Source organism: Eurosta solidaginis, chromosome 4 (genome assembly GCF_040869045.1).
Source record: "Eurosta solidaginis isolate ZX-2024a chromosome 4, ASM4086904v1, whole genome shotgun sequence".
Lineage (NCBI taxonomy): Eukaryota > Metazoa > Arthropoda > Insecta > Diptera > Tephritidae > Eurosta > Eurosta solidaginis.
Genome location: NC_090322.1, coordinates 65,281,960 through 65,298,853, shown reverse-complemented (window position 1 = coordinate 65,298,853; position 16,894 = coordinate 65,281,960). Strand labels below are relative to the sequence as shown.

General features: G+C 40.2%; 1 long non-coding RNA gene across 1 annotated transcript; it reads right to left on the bottom strand.

Annotated features, from left to right (window-relative positions):
* Positions 1-4,430: 4,430 nt before the first annotated feature.
* LOC137247965 (uncharacterized) lies at positions 4,431-11,896 on the bottom strand. Its single transcript, XR_010951963.1, has 4 exons — positions 11,624-11,896; positions 10,940-11,170; positions 4,632-4,855; positions 4,431-4,571 (listed from the first exon to the last, which is right to left on the bottom strand). It is a non-coding gene; the product is annotated as an uncharacterized lncRNA (long non-coding RNA).
* Positions 11,897-16,894: the final 4,998 nt, after the last annotated feature.

The following is a 16,894-nucleotide window of genomic DNA, read 5'->3' as shown; positions in this document are numbered from 1 at the left end:
TTTTGTCATATCTTACTCAATTTAACAGATTGAAGATTCAAACTTCACCATATAATTTCGTATATTGCACATATTGTTGCCTGAAAAAATTGATGAGATCGGTCGTACAACCGATTGTTCAGATAAGAAACTTTTCGTAATTATTGCCCTATTTTAAGAGCTAGAGGATTCAAATTTCAACGAATGCTTACGTACGTTGTCTGAAAAAATCATAAAGATCTGTGGTATATATAGTATATATATGGTGGTATATATAGTATATATATATAGTATATATATATAAATATTTTCGCAATTTTAGCCCCATTTTAACAGCTAGAAGCTTCAAATTTCACCGAATGCTTACGTATATGTCATATATTGTTGTCTGAAAAAATCATAGAGATCGTTTGTATATATAGTATATATCTCATTCAACCGATTGTTCAGATAAGAAACTTTTCGCAATTTCTACCCCATTTTAACAGCTATAAGCTTCAAATTCAAAAGCTCTCAGTGAAAACTCATCTGCCTTGCAGATGCCGTTCGGGGTCGGCATAAAATATGTAGGTCCCGTCCGGCCAATTTGTAGGGAAAAATCAAGAGGAGCACGACGCAAATTGGAAGAGAAGCTCGGCCTTAGATCTCTTCGGAGGTTATCGCGCCTTACATTTATTTTTATTTTTATAAGCTTCAAAGTGCACCTATTGCTTACGTATATAGTATATATTGCTGTGTCAAAAAATCATAGAGATCGGTGATATATATAATATATATATGATGGTATATATAGTATATATATTTTTTTTTTGCGATTTCTGCCCCATTTTAACAGCTAGAAGCTTCAAATTTCACCAAATGCTTACGTGTATAGCATATATTGATGTCTGAAAAAATCATTGAGATCGGTGGTATACATAGTACATATCTCATACAACCGATTGTTCAGATAAGAAACTTTGCGCAATTTCTGCCCCGTTTTAACAGCTAGAAGCTTCAAATTTCACCAAATGCTTACGCATATAGCATATATTGTTGTCTGAAAAAATCATAGAGATCGGTGGTATATATATTATATACTTCATATAAACTGTCATTTTTGGCCCTTTTTTACGGCTAGAAGCTTCAAAATTCATCAAATTTCATCAAATAGTTACGTTTAGGTCATATATTTTTGAAATACGTGATTCGTAGTCATAGTTTTTACATGCAGACCACAAAAAACGTGAAGCTTTGCATCCTCACACAAAGTACCTACCTATTTTTATAAGCTTTTATTTAGTTTCACTTTTGTTGTCTGTAATGGAATCTTGCAAGTTAAATTTGATACACTTCCCGGTGTCCGATTGAGCTGAAATTTTGCACACATGTATAACTCCGCTGACAATGCAATATTACTTTGTTAGAATTCGATAAATTAATCGATAACACAGTTATCGGTAAAGATTTGTATTTACTTTGGCATAACAGCCTAAGTCCCATACAAACCCGCCGGTACCTATCCGTGGATTGTAATATTTGGACGTGGTGAATCACGCGTGTCACGCGTGGTGAATCTTAACGCTTGCAAAAAGCGGGGACACAACCCTCTGTCGTATTTCTGTGTATAACCAAAGAGCGTAGATTAATAAGAGGGAGCATTGTAGAGTCGTTCATTCTCCACAGAGTGGGACGGCTGCACCAGGAATACACCATACGTTTTGCTCCTGCTTCGTTTTCACCATATGGATTAAAAAAGTCATGAGGCTGGGCATTCGCGCAATTTTAGTGATGTTAATTGCATGGCGCCAGCGCCAATGCGGTGCCAGCTCAATGGTAGCTCATTGACGCAATGACTCCAAGCGATTTTTTACGCTACTTAGTAGTGAGTGCGTAGTACATTTCACTTGCGCTATTGAATGAAACGATTTTTGTGTGTCAGGCACGAGTTTGGTGTTATTGGCGCTACTGGCAATGATGACACTGCTCTGATGACAGTAGCGCTGGTATTTCAGCTTTTGAATCCGAGAAAGAATTGATGACCCGTGTAAGTTATTATGGCTTTGGCTATTATTGGCTGTGACTTTGAACTAAATAAATGCTGCGGACATAACAACCGGAGTCATTTTTGAGTTTTATATTTTAGATTTAATGCACAATTAATATGGGTGTGTTTGAGCAGCCAAATAATAACAGTAGTATTGCTAAAGTGCTGCTTAGTTGATGGAATGTCGCTAATTTCCTAGAATCGCCACATCTGCTCAAATGTTGCTGAAGAACGTTATCCGCTGTCATAAAAAGTAGCACTGCTGCAGCTCGAATACACCCTATATCGAGAAAGTAACAAATAGACAACTTAGCGTTTTTTTTTACAAATCGCTTGGCTGAGATTTTCTTTTGTTGATTTAACTTAAGCTGTTATGCCAATATTTTTCAGCCAGCTTATTTTCAAATAGGTAATTTTTCCAAAGGCAAAAATAAATTACAAAGTTAAACAGCCTTATAAAATCAGCTATGTTGAGGCGGACAGCATAGCAAAAAGTATGGTGAATTCCTGGTACAGCCTTCCCACAATTTCCGCAAAGCTTTAGAACTCTACAATGTACCATCTTATATTTAGAGAGTCTTTGCCACAACTAATATCTGTTATCCAGCCAACAAATTCCAACCTTCGCTAACGCTAAAACTCCCTTGCCAAAAACATCTAACACAGTATCAAGTGCGCAGAAAAGTATGCAGCGTTTAGCGCCATATTGCCACAAGGAATAACAGCCTAACCCTTATACTTTTACGTAGGACTGACAAATTTCGTCTGCATTAATGATTTGGTTTCATAGTGAAAAAAACCTTAATTTCCTTGAAGGTCTCTCAATATGGAATAGATGTGAAAAGGGTTTGTACTTGTTGTGTGAATGGAATAAATTAAATTAAAATCTATCAAAAGGGATATTGTAAAACTTGCTAACATTTGTGTGTGCATAAGTATTTGGTTCATGATTTATTTATAACACATTTATTTATTTTAGAAGTCCCCAGATTTGACACATTACAGGTGTACGGATATGCGGCAGAGATAGCGCTGCTGTTGTTGCCATACCAGCTGCAGCTTAATCAAATGATGAATATATACAGGTAAAGCGCATCAAACTGTTGATACTGTCGGAACAGCTGCGATTAAAGCTTGAAACACAATGCCCTGATGCCGCGAAATAAACGCGATGGACATCGCCTCGTCAAAAATAGAATCCCCATAATTACATGAAGGTGAACGCAATGAACGCCAAGAGCGAAATTTACGCTACGTCATTTTGAGACGATAGATTTATTTCTATCGTCGCCACCGGACGATGACGACAAACATCCCAAGGCTTGCTGCTGTTCAATTTTTAAGTATAAAAAAAGAAAACATAATATCCAAAAACAATTTTTTTTTTATTTACATATAATTTTTAATTTAATTTCTTGACATTTTTGTTTTGTTTTGTTAATTTCTTATCATTTTGGGCGTGTTTTAGCAGTCAAGTGCTAAAGCAGAGAATTAAAAAAGTTCTAATTGTTTTCATCTTTTTTTCTAAATAATGGCCACTCTGAATAAACAGCGTCAATTTCGCCCGGCATTGTGTTTTAAGTAGACGAAATGTCTGCGCGTAATTTGAAAAATGTCATCGCCCGACGCGGCGTATATCGTCGTCGCTCGGAATTGTGTTTCAAGCATAAAAGCAGCCTCCAAATTCCAACCTTCGCAACATTGTAAATTGTATCAAACATGGCGGAACGTTACATGGTAACTTACCTACATACATAAATAAGAATTCCATGTACTTTGTTTTTGTAAATTCGATGGACAAATGTCAAAATCGTACTGCGCCGGAAGTTGATGTATCAAATCAAATAAAAAAAAGGTTTTAATCAGCTGTTCAATGCGGCCACCTTGTATTGTTCCGCCATGGTAGCAAACAATGCTTCGCAACGCTAAAACTCCAACGTCTAAGGTATCTAAAGCAGTATTAAGCTGCCGGGCAACGCACAAAATTTGCTTGATAGTTACCATAGCAACCTCCCTACAAGACAGGTACCCGTTACCTAATCGATTACTTAATCGTTACCAATACCTGGGTCACCAATTATCGTCTTAATGACTTTTACATTGCTGTCGTGAAAAAGGTAACGCATGCGCTCTCTCAAAGTAGTGTACGTGTGACTCGCTTTCTCGCTCTTAGCTATTGTGTTTTCGACATTCATTCTCGCTCGATGTTATTTACATTTTTAAGTTACTTCATTAGGTATGTTTTCGTTATCGAAACCAAAACATATGCAACAACAACAACACGGGTAACTGGCCTATCGGTTACCCGTACCGGTTACCTTCTGTCAATTCGCTTTTTATATGAATAAAACGCGTCCCTTTTGTTTAAATAATATTTAATTATTAATAAATTATGTATACAATGGTTTTGCAAATAATTTCCTTAATTTTCTAGTAAACCTTAAATATGTGCATATTTATATGTACAAACTACATATGTATGTAAAGACATAAACTCATTCGTAGTCGTGCCCTTTCTGAAACCATTTTGAGTTTCGAAGCTCACACTGATGGTGCTCAATTTTTCCTGCGCGGGTGGTGTTGCTAGTATCAGTTTGCATAGATACGAGTGTTGTAGATATAATACCGGAATATATGCAGCCCCATTTCGTGCTATCAAAGTCGATTTGCAGGTGATGTTGAGCCTTTGAACTTGACCCTTTCCCATAATATGCGTGGTAGGGCCTTATATGTGATACTAAAAAGGCCGAGGGACAGTTGTCGCAGTTTTCTTGTAGTTTGAGCAAATGTACGTTCTTCTTACAGCCACAGCTGGAATATTGCTATGCCCACATCGTCAAATCGAATTACCTAGAATGAAAAAGAAACGAATATCAGTAAGGATAGATAATAAGTTTTTAATATAACCGGAAGTGCTTAATAAATACAAGATACTCAAGGGGATTTCAGATAACCAGAATCAGGACCTGTAAAGTAAATTCAAGTGAACCTCCACCATGCCAAGGTATCTTCCGGTAGCGGGGGTACCCGAAGATTATAACAAGGGATAATTGATAGATGTTGGGGTAATAGGTAGTAAATTAGGCGTGCTACAAAAACAAAAACGAATAATTGAAGATGACTGTTTAATCCATTATGCGAAGTTCTTTGAATGGATGTGCAAATTGAAATGGGCAAAGTACTGCTAAAACTGCTTTCCCCGAGTAACCCGGGAACGAATTGATATGACTACGTCTATTCTTCTTTAGCAGCAGTGCCGAGCACCAATTCCCTTTTGGAAAGGAAGGTAAACGTTCGGTTGTCTGCAAGTTTATCATATGCCAGTACAGAACATACTCGTTTGCTGGATCTGAGCAGTACATCTAATTTTCCCAGATTTTCTGGGCTCAACGAGGGTATGTTGTTGTTGTAGCAATGCTCGCCCCACCTAATGCCGCGACCGATCACAAATTGTCATCAATATCCTCTAACGGGAGTCCAAGGAAACTTGCCGTTTCAACAGGGGTGGACCATAATGAAAGGGGTGTTAGAGGCGTTGGTTCCACATTACAACTGAAGAGATGGTTGGTGTCATGTGGGGACAAATTGCAAGCGGGCATACATTTTGTATGTCGGGGTTGATTTTGGATAGGTAAGAGTTTAACCTGTTACAGTATCCAGAACGAAGTTGAGCAAGAGTGACACGCGTTTCCCTGGGGAGTATGCGTTGGATAATTTTCTTTAAGTACTGGATTCACCGGGCAATTCCCGGCATAAAGGTCCGACGCCTGTTTATGGAGTTCACCAAGGACCTGCTTGTGTTTTTTCACTTCATACGGCTGAGTTCTCAGGTGCCGTATTTCCTCAAAATGCTTACGGAGATGACTCCTTAATCCCCTAGGCGGAGCTGGTTCATCAATGAGATGTCTGTTGGGATGCCCAGGTTTCTGGGTATTCAACAGGAACTGTTTGGTCAGCATCTCATTTCTCTCCGTTATGGTGAGTATTCTCGCCTCATTATGCAGATGGTGTTCTGGAGACATAAGAAAACAGCCCGTGGCGATTCTGAGAGCAGTATTTTGACAGGCCTGTAGTTTCTTCCAATGGGTAATTTTTAGGTTTGGCGACCATATGGGTGACGCGTAGCACATAATCGGCTGGCTGCTTTGTATGTAGTCATGAGCGTTTCTTTATCTTTTCCCCAGGTACTGCCAGCTAGGGTTTTGAGGATTTTGTTACGGGTCTGAATTCTCCGAACAATTGCGGCTGCGTGCTCACCAAAATGTAGATCCTGATCAAACGTCACACCCAAGATTTTGGGGTGTGGCGCAGTCGGTAGCGTAGTGCCATCGACGTGGATGTTTAAAATGGTCGACATTTGGGACGTCCATGTTGTAAATAAGGTCGCGGAAGATTTAGTCGGTGATAATGCCAGGTTTCGCGAGGCGAAAAAACTGGAGAGATCAGGGAGGTAGCCGTTTATTTTATTGCATAGCGCATCGATCTTTGGGCTTGGGCCTGTGGCCATTATTGTGCAGTCATCGGCCTAGGAAAAGATTGTGACTCCTTCCGGTGGTGAAGGTAGCTTAGATATGTAGAAATTATATAAAAGTGGAGATAGGACACCACCCTGTGGCACCCCTTGTTTAATTCTCCTTGGTTTTGATGTTTCGTTTCTAAATTGCACCGATGCCTGCCGACCACCCAGATAATTTGCGGTCCACCTTTTAAGACATGGGGGAATGGTAGACCCTTCCAGGTCTTGCAGTAACGAGCCATGGTTGACCGTATCAAAAGCTTTTGATAGGTCTAGTGCTACGAGTACTATTCTATGGTGGGGGTATTGATTTAAACCGCAATTTATCTGGGTGCTAATGGCATTTAGCGCGGTGGTAGTGCTATGGAGTTTTCTGAAGCCATGCTAGCTGAAAATTTGCTTGGAAATAAGGGAGCAAAATGGCTCCAAGCGTCTTTGCCACTGGCGATAGGAGAGATATCGGACGATACGACTCACCTATGTTAGCTGGTTTCCCAGGCTTTAGTAGCGGGACCACCTTGGACATTTTCCATTTCTCGGATATGACAAAGGTGGAAAGAGACAGGTTGAAGACATGCGCTAAATATTTGAAACCCTCTTTCCCTAGGCTTTTAGGCATCAGCATGGCTATGCCGTCTGGGCCCACTGCTTTGGATGGTTTAGCACGACCAATGGCGTCCTCAACCTCTTTAGCGGTGATGGTGATTGTTGACGCGCTGAATTTGTGCTTATGTCCGTCTATCTTTGTCGACCGTGGGATGCATTATATATTGTCGGCAGAAAGCGCTCGCGCATTTTTTCTCATCCGACAGCACTTTGTCGCCAAAGGCGATGGAAACTTTGTCTTTGTGCTTAGTCGGATTCGATAGGGACTTTACGGTGGACCAAAGTTTACCCACACCGGTAGAGAGGTTACAACCCCTTAGGTGCTCCTCCCATTTCGCCCGCTTGTGTTCATCCACAAGCAATCTGATGCGTTGATTTATATCCCTTATTTGGGGGTCGCCTGGATCAAGCTGTCTTATAAGGTCACGTTCTTTCGCTAAGTTTGCGGCCTCCGCCGGGAAGTGGAGCCGGATTTCGGAATTCTCCCGGCGGGAATGAAACGTGCCGAGGCGGATTCAATGACCTTACGGAAGGCACGCTCCGCACACGCTGAAAGTTGACGCAGTTTACGAGTTCTGCGCTCACGATTGAGATATCTGGCGAGCTGTGACAGCTTCCTACCATAGGTGTGGGGGCGTCTCCGTTTATTGTGCAGAACGTCGTTTCTTTTATTTGATCCGCCCGCATCTCACCACTACTGTCCGCCCGCAAGCTTGAATGCAATAGATCATGATGGACATTGAAATCGCCTAAGATAATGCGATTGTTACCAGGGAGTATGGCCCTGATATTAGGGCGGTATCCACTGGGGCAACAGGTGGCAGGAGGGATGTAGATGTTGATGATTTCTAGGTATGCATCGCCTGACCGGACAGATAGGCCTTGACGTTCTAAGACATTGTCCCTGCGGTCGATGCCAGGATCAAATATATAATATTGCACAGAGTGGTGTATGATAAACGCGAGGCCGCCTCCATTTCCGCTCTCGCGGTCTTTCCTGTGAAATGAAATAGTTCACTTGAAACACATTTACGAAGCAAATTTTGATAAAGGTCTGTCACCATTGGAATTGCTAAACGCCGTCTATTTTCAAAATATGTATACAATTTTTCCCCAACTTATGTATTGGTTTACGTACCTTTTGCACATTACCTGTCACTGTATCTAGTGCAGAACGTTCCTTCAGCGTCCTTTCAAGAATGAAAGACTTTCATAGATCGTGTTCATCTAAAGAGCGAGTTTTAGGACTTGCCACGCTTTGTGTTGCATCCGTTTTGGCAAGACAGTTAAATTTTGATATTCTTTTAAAATATTTTGCAGCGAAAAAAGCAAGTAAAGCCACTCTTTGATATCCGAACATTCTATATTGAATAATTAAAATTTATAATCATCATTAAATTTATCAGAAATGTATGAAAATGTTACCAAATAACTAGAAAAGATTATTTGAAATAATATGTGGCTGTTAAAAGAGAATTTTATTTCTACGTTACAATAAAATGAAACAAATAGTAAATATTCTGTGTTAATTTTATTGTCAGCTCTTAGCCAAAAATCATTTAGTTGATGTGGCAAACATTTTTTTTGATGTAATCCATCAATAATGATTTATGAATGAAACGTCATTAATTCACGTTAATGTTGTTGTTGTTGTTGTAGCGATAAGGTTGCTCCCCGAAGGCTTTGGGGAGTGTTATCGATGTGATGGTCCTTTGCCGGATACAGATCCGGTACGCTCCGGTACCATAGCACCATTAAAGTGCTAGTCCGACCATCTCGGGAACGATTTATGTGGCCACATTAAACCTTCAGGCCATTCCCTCCCTCCCCACCCCCAAGTTCCATGAGGAGCTTGGGGTCGCCAGAGGCTCGTCTGTTAGTGAAACAGGATTCGCCGCGGATAGGTGAGGTTGACAATTGGGTTTGGGGAAGCTATATATTACGCTGGCAACCTGAAGGGTTGCGCTACACAGCCCCTTGAATCTGGTATTTTAGTCGCCTCTTACGACAGGCATACCTACCGCGGGTATATTCTGATCCCCTGACCCGGTGGGGGAAATTCACGTTAATCAAAAAAAAAAAAAAAAAAAAAAAAAAAACAAATGTATTAGTGGATTTTTTATAGGGGGCCCGTAAATTTTTTTAGTCCCGGGCCCGGATTTTCTCTCTACGGCCCTGGTTCGAAGACGCCAGAGGGGATTGAAGCCAGAGTCTCCGGACCCAGAGCCAAAATATAAGTACCTCAAAAAGCACATACAAACAGCTTTCAAGCGGAAGTATTCGCCATATGTTGGTGCGCTAAGCTGAAGTACTGTTGCACTGGGTCCCAGGCCACAGGGGAGTACAGGGTAATGAGCAGGCGGACTCTAGTGTTTAGTTTGTTGCGTCCCTCCCACAAATTATCATCCACCCAGCAGATCCATGCAGCGGGTCTGCGCCATACTCTCCTCCTCCGGGAAGGTATCGAACCCAATCCGTTTCCTTCTCCTGACCCCGGTCATGAGAAATGGTTTTGCTGCGTTTTCCGGAAAGAATATTTTTAGGACGGTCATACTCTTGTCCGTGTGTCACGTGCAAGGGATGGTTGCATCGGACAGGTTGCTCTGGGCTTGATCCCAAAACCCGACGTCCTCGTAACTTTTACAAATCTTTTGTGGCTTCTTGTTGTTCACGCCCTCATTACATTATGAGAAAATACGGCACCTGAGAACACAGCCGTATGAAGCTGAAAAACACAAGCAGGTCCTGAGTGAACTCCACACACAGGCGTCGGACCTCTATGCCAGGAATTGCCCGGTGAATCCTGTACTCAAAGAAAAAAACTAGCAGAGTAGGAACGCACTCTCCCTAAGCAAACGGGAGTCACTCTAGCCCAACTTCGGAGCAATACGCCAGGTTTGAGACAATCTAAGTTACTGTTAGGAAGTTATAGCACAAGTCGCTACAGGGCAATAATAGACCAATCGAAAGATAACCGAAGAATCCCAAGAGCTTTCTTACAGGGCATTATAGACTGAGCAGCCGTATGCAGAAAGTGGGCATACTATCGAATAACACATGCCGATTTTGTGATCGATCAGCAGACGACGGACCATAACCTCCAAGAATACGAAGCAATCTCAAAACGTAGGGCTAAGTTTATGGGCTCACCATGGCCAGTGCATTCCCACATTTAATCCCTCAAGCCAAGAACTCTGCTAGGGTTCATCAAAGAAGTCGGCTACGATGAGGTGCTGTGAAGGAGATGTGCAAGTCCCTGTGAAATCCTCAATAAATTATCTATCTACTTTCCAGTAACAAGCACCATTGAGGTACTAACCCGACCATCTCCGGACCTATTGATATGACTACATTGAACCTTCTAGGGATTGAATATTAATAATGACCGCAATGCGAAAGTCTGCTAAAATTTACCATTCTCCATGGAATGCTACATATATAACTTCCCACGTTTTGAATCAGTAATGAAAAGAGCAAAATTTACTAAAATTTTAACTGGTTGTAGGTAAGGTGTTGATGTCCTCTCTTAACGCAATGTAATGGCAACGGCGACGCAGGGAAAATAATAAAAATCCTATAAATCTACTGATCATAATTAATTAATCCCTCCCTTTCTATGCAGTTGTATGCATACATACATATGGGTTTTGTTCTCCAAACGTTATTTAAAGAAATCAATTGGTATTTACATAAACTTCGAACTCTTTGGTATTTGCCTTCTTCAGTTGATTATCAACAAAAGCATGACAAATTATCACTAACAAATTCATACATGTTGTTTATATATTTAATATGGTAGGCAATTTACTTACCCTTTCTGGTGCGATGATCCTGGACAATCGGGCCTGACTAGACGAGATTTATTTTGCTTTAACATAACGTGCTTAATGCGAATCATATTATATTAGGGCACAATTTCGATTATGCAACCAATCAAAGAAATGTCGTGCTTGTAATACTGCTATGATAGCAGCAGCAGCTCCCGGTGGCGGCACATAAACAACAGTTGCATGCGGATCAGTTGCATTTTTTGCTTCGGCTACCTATTCAATTTTAATTCACATTACATTATCTACTATTGCAATTTTTAATCAATACAAATCAGCAATCGGCAAATACTGGCAAACCAAGATGCGTAGTTCCACCCTTTTTTGGGAAAATACATCCAACCGATTTTGTACCGTATTCCAAAGCATGTTGGTTGTGGAAAGTACCTTGTTTACCGGTAAATACTTGGCAAATGACACGTGAATCTGCATTTAATTGTAGGTTTCTTGTTGTTTTGGCATATCCTGAGCTGAATCGCACCCCGGCAGAGATGATATATATTAGAATATAACATTTTTTTTATTATTTAAAAATACACATACGTATGAATGAAACCTTTTAGGCCATCCCGTCGATTCTATACAACTTTCAGATTCTAAAAACGGATCTGGACACGCGTCTTTTGATACCACCTTTGTTTAGGTTGTGCACTGTCTTGAAAACTTTACCTTTTTTAGTTTTGGAAATCGAATCTTCCAATTCCAATTGGTGGCAAGAGGACTTGGCTCTAGTTAATGCGCCAGGTTAATTTAGAAGTGCCTAAACAGCTAACACACGTCACACTTAAAAGCCCGTAGCACAAGCACTTTTTTAGTTTAATTACCACAATTATAGTTTTTCATCGTTTTAAAATGTTTCCCGGAATAATTAATAAATTGTCGTATTAAGATGACGCTGTCATTTCGATGACAGCAAGAAACGTCGATGTGTTAGTGGAGAGCGAAAAAAGCTTTGAATGTGTGGGTGAACTGGTTACCTCCGTCTTGTAGGGGTGTAGTTGTGTGCGTTTCGGGTGATTGTCGCTTGCCCGGCCACCATACAAGCAGAAAGCATCAAGCGCCATTTGTATTGAAAATTCGTAGCGTGCAGACGTAAACATGTCATTTGATGACGATTTTTTATTGCTTGTAAATTTTGCGAATTTTCATAAAAATTTTTCAACTTTCTTCTAAGAATTTTTTCGAGTATGCAGTTTTGTAGCTTATTCAATTTTAATATAATAAGATGCTAATCTTAAGCCACTAAGAAAATTTACCTGATTTTTGGCAATTTTTTTTTCATCCGACCTTTGCATTCGTAGGTTTCAATAAACTGCAACGTAAAATCTTTTTCTTCCGCGAAGTTGCTCATTGCACGTTCTCACAAAACTAACACATTAATGCTTGTCAACGACGTCGGCCACGATCAAATAGACCAGCTATCAAGCGAAAAAATCTAAAAATTTTGATTTTCATCAACGCGAAGCCGACAACAAAAACGTGTGAGCACGACATCGCCCGATACGCACACAACTACATGTTGCTAGGTAACCATCAAGCAAATTTTGTGCGTTGCCCGGCAGCTTTAAGTGAACAGAAATGTATGCAACATTTGGTTCCACATGGGCATAAGAAATAACAAACTCCTATACTTTTACATTAGACCAGACATCGGCAAATAATATCACAATTGTGCAGACTCAATTCACATGTATTCTTACTCTCTTTAGTTTGGTTGTCGCAGAGCATTTGGCCATTGAACATCGATTGTATTCGTTGCTCGGTATGTTGACGAATGTTATTAGCAGCGATGGGCACCACTACATTTACGCGGTTACCAAATTGAGAATGTGTTAGTAAACACGAACGCGTAACGAGCACGAAAGCAAAATCAATTATTTATTTAGTTTGATTTAAATGCTTGAACGGTGAACACGTGTCAAACGCACTCTTTGTAACTCTGTTTTAAGCGCGCGTGCAACACTTCCGCACTGTACGACCATCGAAATCAAACTAAAATAGCTGTCGTTGATTTTGACGAAGTAGTCATTGTACTCTCGCTTATCGTATACATATATGGTCGCTTAGCAGGTGCTAAGCTAACGCCCACCCAGGGTTATTAGCACGCAACAAGCAAAGATCGTTTGTTAGTTTTTTCAATGCGCACAAGCGAAAAATATTTAATGTTGACCAACCCTTTTGCCATTGTGAATGATAACTAAGTGTGATATCTTCTGCATAGACGTCAAAATTCCAAAGTGGTAGGATCACCTGATTTGTAATTGACTATCGCTGTCTCATTCTGTATCTCTTTCTATCACCCGCTGCAGATAGGCGCCGCCATATTGAACATCCTGTCCGGCAGTTGACAGATAAGATATCACACCTAGTTATCATTCACAATGCCTTTTGCGCAAATAAATGTATTTAATTGTATAAACCTTTTTCTTGCATTGTGTGCATTAAAAATATAATATCATACGATCTTGTCTTGTTGCTTGCTAATAAGCGAATGAACTACGTAAACCGATGCATCAAGTGATGTGCGCGATTATGGCGCTCATACTAACATATCTGCATTTTGATTTTGCCGACGCCTGCATTAGACTCAGGCGGGTATTCCTTATGATCACACGGCACGTTGCATGCTTTCTGCGCACTTGATACTATTTGGCTACCCCCAAATTCCAACCTTCGCTAACTCTAAAGACTATCGCCAAGAAAAGCATGCACCATTTAGTACAATGTGGTCACAAGGCATAACAACTTAAATATTTGATAGATCAAAGACTCTCTAAATATAAGATGGTACATTGTAAAGTTCTAAAGCTTTGCGGAAATTGTGGGAAGGCTGTACCAGGAATTCACCATACTTTTTGCTATGCTGTCCGCCTCAACATAGCTGATTTTATAAGGCTGTTTAACTTTGTAATTTATTTTTGCCTTTGGAAAAATTACCTATTTGAAAATAAGCTGGCTGAAAAATATTGGCATAACAGCTTAAGTTAAATCAACAAAAGAAAATCTCAGCCAAGCGATTTGTAAAAAAAAACGCTAAGTTGTCTATTTGTTACTTTCTCGATATAGGGTGTATTCGAGCTGCAGCAGTGCTACTTTTTATGACAGCGGATAACGTTCTTCAGCAACATTTGAGCAGATGTGGCGATTCTAGGAAATTAGCGACATTCCATCAACTAAGCAGCACTTTAGCAATACTACTGTTATTATTTGGCTGCTCAAACACACCCATATTAATTGTGCATTAAATCTAAAATATAAAACTCAAAAATGACTCCGGTTGTTATGTCCGCAGCATTTATTTAGTTCAAAGTCACAGCCAATAATAGCCAAAGCCATAATAACTTACACGGGTCATCAATTCTTTCTCGGATTCAAAAGCTGAAATACCAGCGCTACTGTCATCAGAGCAGTGTCATCATTGCCAGTAGCGCCAATAACACCAAACTCGTGCCTGACACACAAAAATCGTTTCATTCAATAGCGCAAGTGAAATGTACTACGCACTCACTACTAAGTAGCGTAAAAAATCGCTTGGAGTCATTGCGTCAATGAGCTACCATTGAGCTGGCACCGCATTGGCGCTGGCGCCATGCAATTAACATCACTAAAATTGCGCGAATGCCCAGCCTCATGACTTTTTTAATCCATATGGTGAAAACGAAGCAGGAGCAAAACGTATGGTGTATTCCTGGTGCAGCCGTCCCACTCTGTGGAGAATGAACGACTCTACAATGCTCCCTCTTATTAATCTACGCTCTTTGGATAGATGGGAGTTTAGGCAAAGACTCTCTAAATATAAGATGGTACATTGTAGAGTTCTAAAGCTTTGTGGAAATTGTGGGACGGCTGCACCAGGAATTCACCATACTTTTTGCTATGCTGTCCGCCTCAACATAGCTGATTTTATAAGGCTGTTTAACTCTGTAATCTTTGCTGTAATTTCTTTTTCCTTTTGGAAAAATGACCTATTTGAAATAAACTGGCAAAAAATATTAGCATAACAGCTTAAGTTAGATCAACAATGGAAAATCTTGGAAAATTTGAGCAGATGTGGCAATTTCGCGCATTCGTTGAACGAAATATTGACAATCTAGTGATCATCACTAGGAAATTGGCTACATTCCATCAACTCAGCAGCACTTTAGCAATACTCTGTTATTATTTGGCTGCTCAAACACACCCATTTTATTGTGCATTAAATCTAAAATATAAAACTGATAAATTCCTTTTTGGATGGAAGAATACAAGATTTCGGAATATAGTTCTCACGAATAGTTCCTGTACCTTCGTAGCCTCTTTGCTTTAATCCTAAGAGAACGTTTACATTTGTGAACAAATTGTCGAAATGGATCGAGAAAGGATACTGTTTGACCTCTTCATCAAACTCGTCCAGCATACAAAAGAGCGGTGACGTTGGTTTCGGATACTTTTCGATATATTCTGGGTTGATCCTTGGATTTGAACCTTGGTACATCTCGAAATTTATCAAGTAGCCTTGAGGTGTGTTTAGCGACCACATTTTGTAACCGAATCTCACAGGCTTTCCTTTTATGAACTGCTTGCAACTATGGCGGCCGAAATATTCCACCATGCTTTCGTCATAGGAGAGATGTTGCTCTGGTACAAAGTTCTCTCGGAATCGTGTTTTCAGCTTGTCGGTGAGTGGACGAAGCTTCCATATTTTGTCTTTCTCATCATACTGAGATATGTCCGCAAAATGAAGGTTGGTGTATATAGTTTCGAAACGATTGTATCTCATGGCATTTTGAACCATAACACTACCCATGTCGTCTTCCTCAGACCAGTAATCCCTTTTGGCAGGTGCAGGACGATATCCAGTTACAATGAGAATGCCCAGGAATACCCGCATTTCTTGGGATGTAATTGCTGGGCTGGCCTTGTTTGGATCTTTGAACCCAGCATATTTATTAGTTTGATCACACAACATATTTATAACTTCATCATCGAAGAATTTTTCAAAAAAATTATAAGGTGCAATATCATATTCCGCTGGATATACCAAATCGGGGAATGTGTTCAGCGGCCTGGCATGTTCTTCTTGTGCAACCCAATTGAACTCATTGTTCATAATCGCTCGTGACCTTGTTTGCTTCTTTGAAGCGACTGGAACTGGGTGAGTTCTCTTTTGCCGTTTTGTTGGAGGTTCTGTGACTACCGGTGGCGAACGAAGAGACAGTTTCGGTGGAGTTTGCCGCACATATGACTCAGGTAGTTTTGTTGGAGTTGATTCAGGTGATTTTGTCACAGGATCAACAGGAGATGTTACTTTTTGTGAACTTGTCGCCATTTCTACAGAAGAAAGTGTAGCTTTATGAGTGTTTTTTGCCCCTGGAATAGGATGTGATGCAGTGCATTGAGAAGATTGAGGCGTCGATGTTTTGTTCTTATAAAAAGATGTTGTAGGCAATTCTTTCTGCAAACGAGGAGGTGTTTCAAGAAGATCTGTTTCCACATTTAACAATGAGTGATCCAGTACATCCCTGATGTATTTTGCCAGCTCCTCTTCATTTATAGGGTTATCTTCCTCGTCATCGTCAATCGCTCCTGCATATACCACTTCACAATTAGTCATTTTCTGCCCCCTAGATAAATTTCCCAGTGTTCCTCCTTCATCTTCATTTGAGGATTCCTCTTCTGAAATATTTTCTTCATCCGGTGGTTCTAAAAATACCTTCTCGATGTCACGTTCGTTATCGCCTTGGCCCTCTAGCAGCTCAATGATCTCTTCCGTGCGCAAAACGTCACTTAAATAAAGACAAACGAAGCAGATAAAGAAATACAATGTAAGTACAATTGCTATAGTAGTGACCAACGTTACATATATGTAACGCTGACTTTTCAAGGTCTTATCTCAAACAAAATAAACTTTTTTTTTTGTTTTGATTTTTTAATATTATTAATTCTGTACAAAAATTGTTC